Here is a 10,778-nt window from a genome sequence, read left to right on the forward strand (position 1 = left end):
GACCGGGAGGGGTGGAGGGGAGGGAAGGGGGGGAGGTGGAGGAGACCCGGAGGTTGAGTGAGGTGGAAGAGGGGACCTGGGGGGGTGGAGGCTGGAGGGGGAGGGAGGGGTGGAGGGGGGAGGTGGAATGGGGTTGAGGAGTGAGGTGACCTGGGGGTGAAGAGGGAGTGAGGTGACCTGGGGGTTGGGGAGGGAGGTGGCCTGAGAATTGAGTGGAGAGTGAGTTAACCTGAGGGTGGTGGGAGAGAGAGGTGACCTGTAGCTTTGTCTTGGGAATGAGGTGACCTGAGGTTTGACTGTGGAGTAAGGTGTCCTGAAGTTTGAGGTGGAACAGACAGGACAGCTGTTGGGACCACTTCTCAAGACCCCTTTACAGGTTCTCACAGTTGCACTCAAGAGGTGTATTTGCTGTTCCTGACCACGTTTTCCATCCTCCGGTCTTCAGAACGCCCTCCCTATGTGTCAGGGTTGGTGACTTTCTTCCTATGGGGGCCTTCTTGAGTTGTCTTCCCTCTCCCACGGGCCACCTTTTGCAGTGGACCCCACAGCCATTCTGAGCATCTCCCTGCATTGCAGCCACAGGTTGGAGTTTGGAATTCGACCTTTAACAGGTAAACTTTAACGGTGCCTATGATAGAGCTCACTCTTGTGCCTGGACACGAGGAGAAATCGGGTCTGCAGAGAAAGATGGGGGTGGGAGGGGGAAGCGGGACAGGCAAGGGAAGAGAGAGGAATCCTGATGTGAGAGGACCCCAGTGCTGCTCACACCATAGCCTTCACTGTTCTGGGCTCCAATCACAATCCTGCCCTTGGATTTGGTGAGGCCGCCTGGGTCCTGAGTCCCACTCTGTTGTAGGTTAGCTGGAGTGGATCTCTAAGGCCTGACACAAAGGGAGCGTCACTGACTGTGATTTCCCACCCCCTCTTTCAGGGCCCATCGCAGCTGCTGCAGCCTCCTGGGGCCCACCTTGACCTTTCCCCCAGTGGGCCTCTCCAGCCACCTCTGAACTCAACACCTCGAACCTTTCCTGCCATCCTCCTGTGAAATCATGGTTATTTGTCCATGTATCTCCTCATTCCCATCAGATTGTGTCCTTCCAAGGGTAACGAATTCTGCTTGCTCATTTCTGCATCAAACCCCAGCGCCTTGCAGTACAGCAGGCGCTCCGTGAGGGTTCAGCGCACCCACAGTTAATCTGAATTAACTGAGCACTGGATCCTGCCAAGCATTTGCCTTCCAGCCCCTTGTTGTCTCTCGATCCTCTTGAGTATTCTGTTGTTGGAACACTCACTCTCAAGTCCAAGGCCCTAGGTTCAAATCTCAGGCCAGTCACTGACAAGCTTGAGAAAGCTATCAAACCTCTCTGGCCTCAGTTTCCTGATCTATAAAATGGAGGCAATAATACTGCCTGATCACATTGTTGGAGGATTAGATGGGTTAAATAGACCAAGGGAATGAGCACCATAACTGGCATGCTATGATTATCATATAAATGCAACCTCCACTTGCTCCCTCCTCCACTGGTAACAGCTCCTCCCATTTTTATATGAACCCACTACCATCCTTCCCCAGACCAATTGTTATTTCAGTGTGATTGGTCCCACTCTCAGTTTCAAGAGTGGGCAGATAACCTGGCCTGGCCAATGAGACTTTATTCTGGGATTTTTGTTGGAATTATGGGGCAAGCAAAATGCTCTTCTTCTGCTGAAGCTACTGGGGCCTCCAGGAGGAGAGGAGCTGCCTGAAGTGATGTCCACTCAGAGGAAAGCAGAACTAAGAGATAGGGTGTGATGGGTGCCTGACGACCTCACCTGAGCACTTGAATCCAGCCATACCTGAATTCCCTTGAACTTCTCAGTTACGTGAATCTATAAATTCCCTGTTCTGGCTTAAGCCAATTTGAGTTTCTGTCCTTTGTCAGAGAAATGGGCCCAATTAAAAAAATTATTGTACCCATTTCCTCCACACTACCAAAAAGTAACTTGCCCGTAGTCACACACCAGTCAGTTACTGCCCAGGGATTCAAGCCCAGATCCAGCCATCTCTAATGATAATGGTCTTGGGGAGTGCTTTAGGAATTGGAGGCCGAGAGAGGTGAAGTGACAGGCCCTGTTGAGGGTCAGGGAAAGAGGAGCTCAAGATGCAGTTTGCATGGTCTGAAACCACTCACTGTGGCAATCACATTTGAGGTGGCCCATGTTGTAGGCAATCTCCACAATTTCCTGGAATCCTCCCTGCTCACCTCTTGGAGCCAGTCTGACCATGACAGCTTCATTATCAGGCCTGGCAGGACTGAGATGTTGCTGCACCCAACTGCTAGATCAATCAAAGAGGTAGGGGGAGAAGTAATTTCCCCTCACTTCCCGGAGAGCAGCCAGGGCTGTCTTGTGGGGAACAGGGGGTCTGTGGCAGGCAAACGGCTCCAAATGAGCCTTGACAGGTATCATTCCCCAGAGCAGCAGGTGAGTCGTGAATAGAGTTCCCAACTGGAGAAGAAGTGGCCTCGTCTCCACCAACTCCCTCGGACTTTGGTCTGAAATTTGTTTGAACCAGTGCAAGTGTGGGGAGGCCTGCAGGTGCTGTGGGATCCTCCTGCTGTTACAGCCAGAATTCACCAACAAAAGGCCCTTCTAAACCAATCTTTGCTCTTGGACCGAGGCTCAAAGGTCAAGAGAAAGCAGATGTCTCTCCTTCCACGCAGAGTGGAGGGCGGGGATCAAGTCTAATTCACTGTCCGGTCCCATGGCCAAGTGCAGTACTGGCACATTGTAGGGGTTTATTATTTTATACATATATATTTGACCCGAGAGGCCCTTAGAAATCATGGCCTCGTTTTACAGTTAGGAAACGTGAATTTTACTGAGAATGTGTTGCTCTTTTGCAGTCTGATCTTGGAGTAGTCACCAGTGAGTTGGTTCAATCTGAGGTTCTCTGAGGCTTCTTTCAATCCTGAATTGCTTTGATGATCACATGCCCAAGACACATGGCTGGGGATGGGCAGAGTCAGGAGAGAAATCTAAGTCTTCTGACCACAGACTGCCTGTTTGCCTTCCCACACCAAGCAGCGCCTGGTCACTGCCTTCACAGAGCTTATAATTTACCCAAGAATTGTGCACACACAATATGATAGCCAGGACTTTCAGACTGCAAGTGACAGAAACATGATGTAAGCAAAGTAAGAAATGCATTCTCTTTTAACCAGTCCTGGGAAGGGCTGTGTATTAGTCTGTTCTCACACTGCTGATAAAGACATACCTGAGACCGGGTAATTTATAGAGAAAAAGAGGTTTAATGGACTCACAGTTCCACATGACTGGGAAGGCCTCACAATCATGGCGGAAGGCAAAGGAGGAGAAAGGCGTGTCTTACATGGCGGCAGGCAAAAGGGCTTGTGCAGGGGAACTGCCTGTTATAAAACCATCAGATCTCATGAGACTAATTCACTACTACAAGAACAATATTGGGGAAAACACACCCATGATTCAATTACCTCCACCTGGCCCTGCCCTTGACCTGTGGGGATTATTATAATTCAAAGTGAGATTTGGGTGGGGACATAGCCAAGCCATAATCAGGCTGGAACACTGGGTCTCTCTCTCTCTCTCTCTCTCTCTCTCTCATTCTCTCCCCCTCCATCTCTCACTTCCTCCCTCCCTCCCTCCTTCCCTCAAGTTTGCTTGCTTCCTCCTTCAGAAACAGACTGCCTCCTTAGTGTCCACTGCCTCCTCCTCTACCACAAATGGCATCTTCCACAGTTCAAGCTGAGAGCCACAGGTCATGAGCCATGGGTTATACCTCAGGGTCCCCCTTCCTGGAGTCACATCAGAGAAGTGGGAGCTCTCCACTCTGGGTTCTGATGTGGAAGCTCCCAGGGAAGGACTCTCATGAGCCTGTCCTGGAGGGTGAATGGCAGCTGCCACTAGGATCACACAGATGGAGTTTGGGGGGTTGGGAGGGGGCGGGCATTGCCTCAAACAAGTAGCTTTTCCCAGAACTGATAGACCGCCTGGATGGACAGAGCAATAGGCATCCTCTGTGGTGGGTGAGACAATTGAAGAGTGACCCTTGGCGATGCAATCTGAATGTGTGATGCAGGCCATGGATTTGGAAAGAGGAGAGACATCTGGAGTCGTCCTCAGTCCTTTGTTCCCTCCCAGGAGCCCCCATTTAATTCATCCTGTGAATCTCTTTCTGCCTCTGCCCTGGCTGGCCCCTGTGTAAGGGCAGGATAAGGTTTCTCCATGAAGGGGACCACAGTCCAGAGGGCAAAAGACCTGTCAGTCAATGGTGGGACAAGGTGACCCATGGGTCATGAAGGTCCATTCGAGGCCTGCAGAGTGCAGCAGGGGGAGAGGTGGGGTGCTCCGAGGAGCTGATGCTCTAGCGAATCCTGGGGAGGTTGCCTCGGGGAGGGGGTTCTGAGCTGCACTCCTGAAGGAAGGGGAAGTTTGTGAATCAAAGAGGAGCAAGAAAAGCAAAAATATTCTAGGGGTGAGTGTGGGTGTGTGTGCACATGTGATTGCATGCAGTGTGTGTGTATGTGTGTGTGTGTGTGTTTCAGGAACTGGTACTATTGACCTTGTGGAGACAGAATGAGACTGGGTGATTTCCAGGGACTCACTAGGTTCTCATGACAATCCTGAGAGGGAGGTACAACTAGATCCACTGTACAGATGAAGGAACCGAGACCCAGAGAGGTGGGGCCATCTGCTCAACGTCACACAATGGCAGAGAAGGATCTCATCCAGGTCTCCCAGCTCCTCCCAGTCCCCACACTGCCCACCCTCACCCTAGCTGGTCCAGGGAAGTCTGGTTCCTGCTCTGCAGAGAATCCTGGAGTAGGCAGCTACTGTATGGGGCTGGAGGCTCTGCAGACAGGGACCTCTCCCAGGGGCCTCACTTGTACTGTCGTAAAGGGCCGAGGAAGATGACTTAAGGACCAGCTCCCAGCAGAGAAGCACAAGGCTGGAGTTAGTACAGCATGCCTGCATGTAAGCCCTGATCACAGACTCTACCCTGGAGAAGTATGAGGCACCACTGACGGTCAAGCCCCCAAGGTCAGCAGGCAGCCTGTGGGGAATCCCCATGCAGTTGCCATGGGCCATCCGCGCAGAGAGGGGAGGAGGTGAATGGAGGCACTGGAGTGTGTGCTGAGGTCGGGGTGGGACAGGGCAACCATAAGTCCCACTTGGCCTGAGACAGTCCCAGTTTCTGCCTATAGCCTCAGTGTAGTTAACCGCAGTGTCGCCTTGCACTCTCAGATGTCCTGGTTTGGACAGTAATTATAGGATCATCCTAAGGTGAGGACATTCTCTAAAGAAGAGGGAGACTGACACTGCGTTCCTACCAATGCCCAGGGGCCTTGACACAGTTTCCCTCATTTAAGCCTCACAACAACCCTAAACCCTAGATGCCTCTTCCTGCACATCCAAGGTCGGAGGGCAGGGAATAGATATTCAAATAAAGATCTGTGGCCTTGTCCAAGTCCACCTGTCAGGTGCTAACGTGTGCGGCGGGATGAAAGAGAACTCTCCACAGTGCCTGAGGCCAGCTCCAGCAGGAGGAGCACGCAGGAGAGAAATCTTTAAAGTGTTCTCTTTAGCTTACCAGCCAGATAGGGAAAGAATTTTATCATGTATGGGAAAAAATAACAGGTCATAATCATAATCATCCACTTTCAATAGTGCCTTATAATACTAAAGGGTAGAAACTCAAAATAGATGGCCCTTTGTTCAGCCAGACAGAGGAAAGGCCAGGATCTATAAGCTCAGGCCCTGAGCTTAGTGTGGAGAGACAGCAGCCCAAGGAAAGAGCAGCGTCAAGAAACCAGAGGGAGGAGAATATGGCAATCTGAAGCCCCGGCGCACTGCAGACTCTAGGGGGACCTCCGCCATCCCATGGCACACAGGGCAGGGGCTCAGGCTGGTTTACATGCTGTTAAAGGTAAGGAGTTTGGAGGACTTGGGGGCCCCTGCTGGCAAACTGGGGCCTGAGTGCTTGGTGACTCTGCAAGGGGGGCTGAGCCTGCGATGTTAAGGTGGCAGGTGAGATTTTGTTCCCAGTTCCTCTCCTGCTCCTCCTGTCATGTGACCTTGCAGAGCACCGGGTGGGCAAAAGACATTTCCCTGTCTCCGGATGTTGGGTGCTGCGACGTGTCTCTTGCTGACCCATGGGACACAAGCAACAGCTCCCAGTTGTCCGCTGGGGCCTGAAGAGGCTTCCTCTGCTTCCCCATGTGCCCCCTTTACATTTTGGCTGGGAGAGGTCATGAGAAGAACATGGAGCCACTGGCTCAGAACAGGCCTAAGGAGCAGCCCCAGAACCTACAGAAACCTGAAGCAGAGCCCCCCACCCTAGGTCATGGGCCACGGACTCATGAGACAGAAAGAGAAGTGTTTGCTGCGAAAGCCCCTGAGATGTTCAGCTTGTTACAGAGAACAAGTTAAAAAGAAAAATGAAAATCTAATACAGTCACCCAAGCAGATTTCGGGATGGAATCCTTTTTTGGGAAGCGCCTGTCAGCATCTCTCAGAACGCAGCATCCCTCAGAGCCTGCTGCTCTGGGCAGCACAGATTAGCCTCTTTCCCAGCCTGCAAGAACTAAAGGGACCACACTGACAACAGGGGACAGACCTCTGCCCACCCAGATGCTGCAGATCCTCATCTCCTGCTCCACCTCCCTAGTTACTCCAAGCACACATCGTGGACACCCACGTGCTCAGTGCCACTGCCCCTCAGCCGTCCTCTCTGCCCTCTTTGTGGACTGCCCACCGCAACAGGCCATCAGTGGGGCTTCCTGCCTCTGCCACCGGTGCTGGTGTCCTGGATCCTGCACCTCTGCTGAGGGCTGGGCATGGAATTTCTGCACTGTGCTCATCCTAAAACCCTAGAAGGCCCAGGCTGTGCTGGGTCTGTGGCCTGCTGTGGGGAGAATGCCCCAACTCTTGACCCTGGGTGCTACCTGGCCCCCTAAGCAGCACTGCCTGAGTCCTGAGCCTCACACAGAGCTTCCTGAACATGGCTCTGCTTCTAGCCTGCACCTTTCTCCCCTGGAAACTGGAAACCCCGCCCTGAGGTAGGGGACGGAAGGAGCCTGGTGCATGTGTCCCCTTCCTCAGAATCATTTTTGTCTTTATCCCCAGAGGCCTGTTTTCTAAAATAAAGCCATCTCTTCTCCTTTAACCCATTGCATGTAACTCATGCAAATAGATACTTACAGGAGGAATGACACCTTATGCTGCATGCCACGAGAACATGAGCCCTAGTTCCCATTCATTCAAAATACCTCTGCCTGTTTTACAGACGAAGAAACAGGCTCAGGGAGATGACCCAAGTTGCCCAACTTTGCACAGCAGCTAAGAGGTAGGGATGGGGCAAGCAACTGTCCTTATGCTTCCAAAGATCTGTTTCCACCAGTGCCTCTTAACCTCTCCTGCGGAAGAACCCTTGAAGACTTGTGTTTACCTTTAAAGTTCATGGGACATTTGCAATCTGTTCCAACATATCTCTGTCTTGATTCTAATCCAGAAACATATTTTATATCCCTTGCCATCTGAGACCAAAAGAAGGGAAAAAAACCTGCTTATTCTGTAGCTTCATGTACTCTCTGGTGCTCACCCAAAGTTGGGTCGGAGGGAGCCAGCCCCAGGTTGATGGTCCCAGAGGTACGCACCACACTGTCTGTGGATCAGGGGAGAATGTGCCCAGAGCAGCGTAAGGCCAACTGACCTGCTGCTAGAGGCCCAGGAGAATCAGGCTTAAGGGGAAGAGGAAGTGCCTGGATGTCATCTGCTGACAACAGGTGCAAAGAATGGGAACTTATCCTGGACTCTGACATCTTGCTTGTTTGAATGTGTCCCCCAAAGTTCATGTGTTGGAAACTTCATCCCTAATGCAGTGGTGTTGGGAGGTGGGGTCGATAGAAGGAATAGAATAGATCAGGTCATGAGGTCTCTGCCCTCACGAATGTATTATTGTCATTATCTTGGGAGTGAGCTAGTTATCGCCAGAGTGGGCTTGTTAGAAAAGTGAGTTCAGCCCCCACTTGCCCTCTTGCTCTTACACCCTCTTGCCCTTCTCCTTCCACCATGGGATGACACAGCACAAAGGCCCTCACCAGATGCTGGCACCTTGATATTGGACTTCCCAGCCTTCAGAACTGTGAGGAATAAATTTCTTTTCTTTATAAACTACCCAGTATTAACAGTATTTTGTTATAACAACACAGAACGGACTAAGACACACCTCCATTTTACAGATGGGAAAACTGAGGCCCAGAGAGGGAAGGTGACTGCCCAAAGTCAGGTGACTCTGGTGACCTACCCAGAGAAGTGGTAGCTGAATCAGATCTCCTTGTGTGCAGTCCAGGAATCTTTCCTCCATGGAGGCCACACTTTTCCATCACACAGGCTGAGCCCTGGGCCTTGGTGGTCTAGGTGATGCTGAACAAAGGCAGGCAGTTATGAGCTCTGTTCTTCAGGAACTCATGGGTCGGGGCTGGGAGGGAGAGGTGGCAGCAAAGCCAGCTCCCCAGGTCCTGTTCAGTCACCTCCTTGCTGTGTGATCTCGGCCAGCAACAGCAACCTCTCTGAGCCGGGGTCTCATCAGCTCTGAAATAGGGACAGTTGCATACGATGAGGACCCAGTGGCATGCAGCAAAGTGGGAGCTTACCACAGTGCCCAGTGAGTGAACACTCTGCAGAGTTCACCCAGGATTTTACTTATGGTTTTGCATTTTGTCATCACAGTCATTTCTAGAGGCAAATCCAGGCTGGTAGAGGGGCTGGATAGAGCTTCAGAGCCAGGTGAGGGTTCATCTGGTTGGGGTTCAGGCAGGCTTTATGGGGGAGGCCAAAGCTGAGCCCTGAAGGATGGACAGGCAGGGTGTTCAGCATCCGAGAGGGGAGCAGGGGCTTCTCCATGAGCCAGGAGGTGGGAAGACTCCTGCCCGAAGCTGGACAGGACAGGGCCGGGCACAGCCAGGGAGCCACTGGAAACACGGACAGGACCCACTGTTGGCCCAGCTCCTGATATGGCAGACCACAATCTCATCCTCTACTCGCAGCAGCCCCGTGAGGCAAGCATCATGACCCAAGGCACACATGGGGAAACTGAGGCTCACAGAGGTTAGGTAAATGCACCCAGTGAAATGTTGAGCCCCGTGCTCCATAAATGGTTGGTCTATGCTATTACTCTGATGAAGGAATAACAAGGGCCTTTGCTGAGCTCCTACTGTGTGCCCCAAGGCAGAAGTAAGGCTTTCCCAGGCCCATGTGCATAGTATGCCCAGCTTGCTCTGGAGGCCAAGGAATATTTGGGAAAGGGTCTTAACTTGAGAATTGCAGAGGACAGGTTCTTTCCCCTCATGGAAGTTCCTCTCTGTCTGGACTTCTGTTTCCTTTGCCAGACTAGGATGGGGGAAGGGGGAATCAATCAAGAGGACAAGCCCAGACTGAGGCCTACTGTGTGCTGGTGGAATGCATAGTTAGAGCTCAGTAAGCCCTTCCAAGCAGCCCAGGGAGACAGCACTGTCACCCCTGCTTTGCTGATAGGGAAACACGCTCAGCAAGGAGAGGAAACAGCACAGCGCACACAGCCGCGCTGGGACAGCCTGGACCTGACCGTGGTCTGGGAGGTCTGACTGCCCCGGGGGCTGACCTCTGGTGTCTTCTGACTCCCTATGAGGCCCATGTGTGGGGTGGGACTAACTGGGAAGGGGACTTGCTGGAGCAGGTGAGGGACCAAAGTGTGCCTTGAAAGACAGGCAAGATCAGAGAGGAGGAACAAGGGACCCACAGTAAGCGGCGTCACAAACACCATGCCTGGGCACAGGCAGAGACCAGCCAGGCGCAGGGGCAGGGTGGAGACAAGATGCAGCTGGGTGCTAAGGACAGAAGGCTGGCAAGGCTGGCAAAGCCCTACTGAGGGTGTGGCCTCTGCCCTGGGGCTGGGGGACCTGGGGAAGGCGTTTGTCCCTAGACCAGGAGCATCAGAGAGACCCCAGACTGAGCCCTCAGCACCACATGGCTGGCCCAAGAGAGGCTTGATTCTCTCAGGGGGCTCTGCGACCACTAGCAAGAGCTGAGGGCCCCTCCTGGCACCCAGCAGCTTCCTGGGGCCCTGGACAAAGCCAATTTGCTTCCTCCTTTTCTCCTCTCTCCCTTTCCTTGGCCTTGTATGTGCACAGCCTGTACATGTGCTGTGATCAGACACAGCCAATATTAAGTTCCACTGAACTACAGATTATTTTAGAGGCATGATACCATTTTCAGTGGTTCAGAGGCCATTGCCATGGAGCAGGCCTTGAACCTCATCCTGTTCTTTCCTTCACATCCACTGTTCTCCGAGCACACACTGAGCTCCTGGCCAGTGCCTGGTGCCCTGTGGTGCCAACTCCTTCATCCTTCCCAACCCAGTGTGGTGGGGACCGCCACTGCGCTTGTTTTCGTAGTGAGGAATTTAGACTCAGAGGGCTGGGGTCCCCTCTGGAGAAGGTGCTAGAGCAAGGCTGGAGAGAAGACGTGGTTGGTGGGGTTAGGAGGGAATGCGGAGAGAGAGGGCACGGCTCCAAAGAAGCAGAGCTCCTGGTCTCAGTCCGTCCCTCCAGACCATCCCCAGCCCACCAGCCTGCCACTGCAGGACCCACCCCTCCTCTGGCCCAGTCCCTGCCTGCAGGGTAAGGGTCTGGCCCAGGCACTTGTTAGAGTTAAGCTGGGGACACACCTGGAGGAGGGAGGAACAGAGGAGGGAGATGCCAGGCTGTGGGAGGAGCCACAGA

Source organism: Papio anubis, chromosome 1 (genome assembly GCF_008728515.1).
Source record: "Papio anubis isolate 15944 chromosome 1, Panubis1.0, whole genome shotgun sequence".
In the NCBI taxonomy this organism is placed as follows: Eukaryota; Metazoa; Chordata; class Mammalia; order Primates; family Cercopithecidae; genus Papio; species Papio anubis.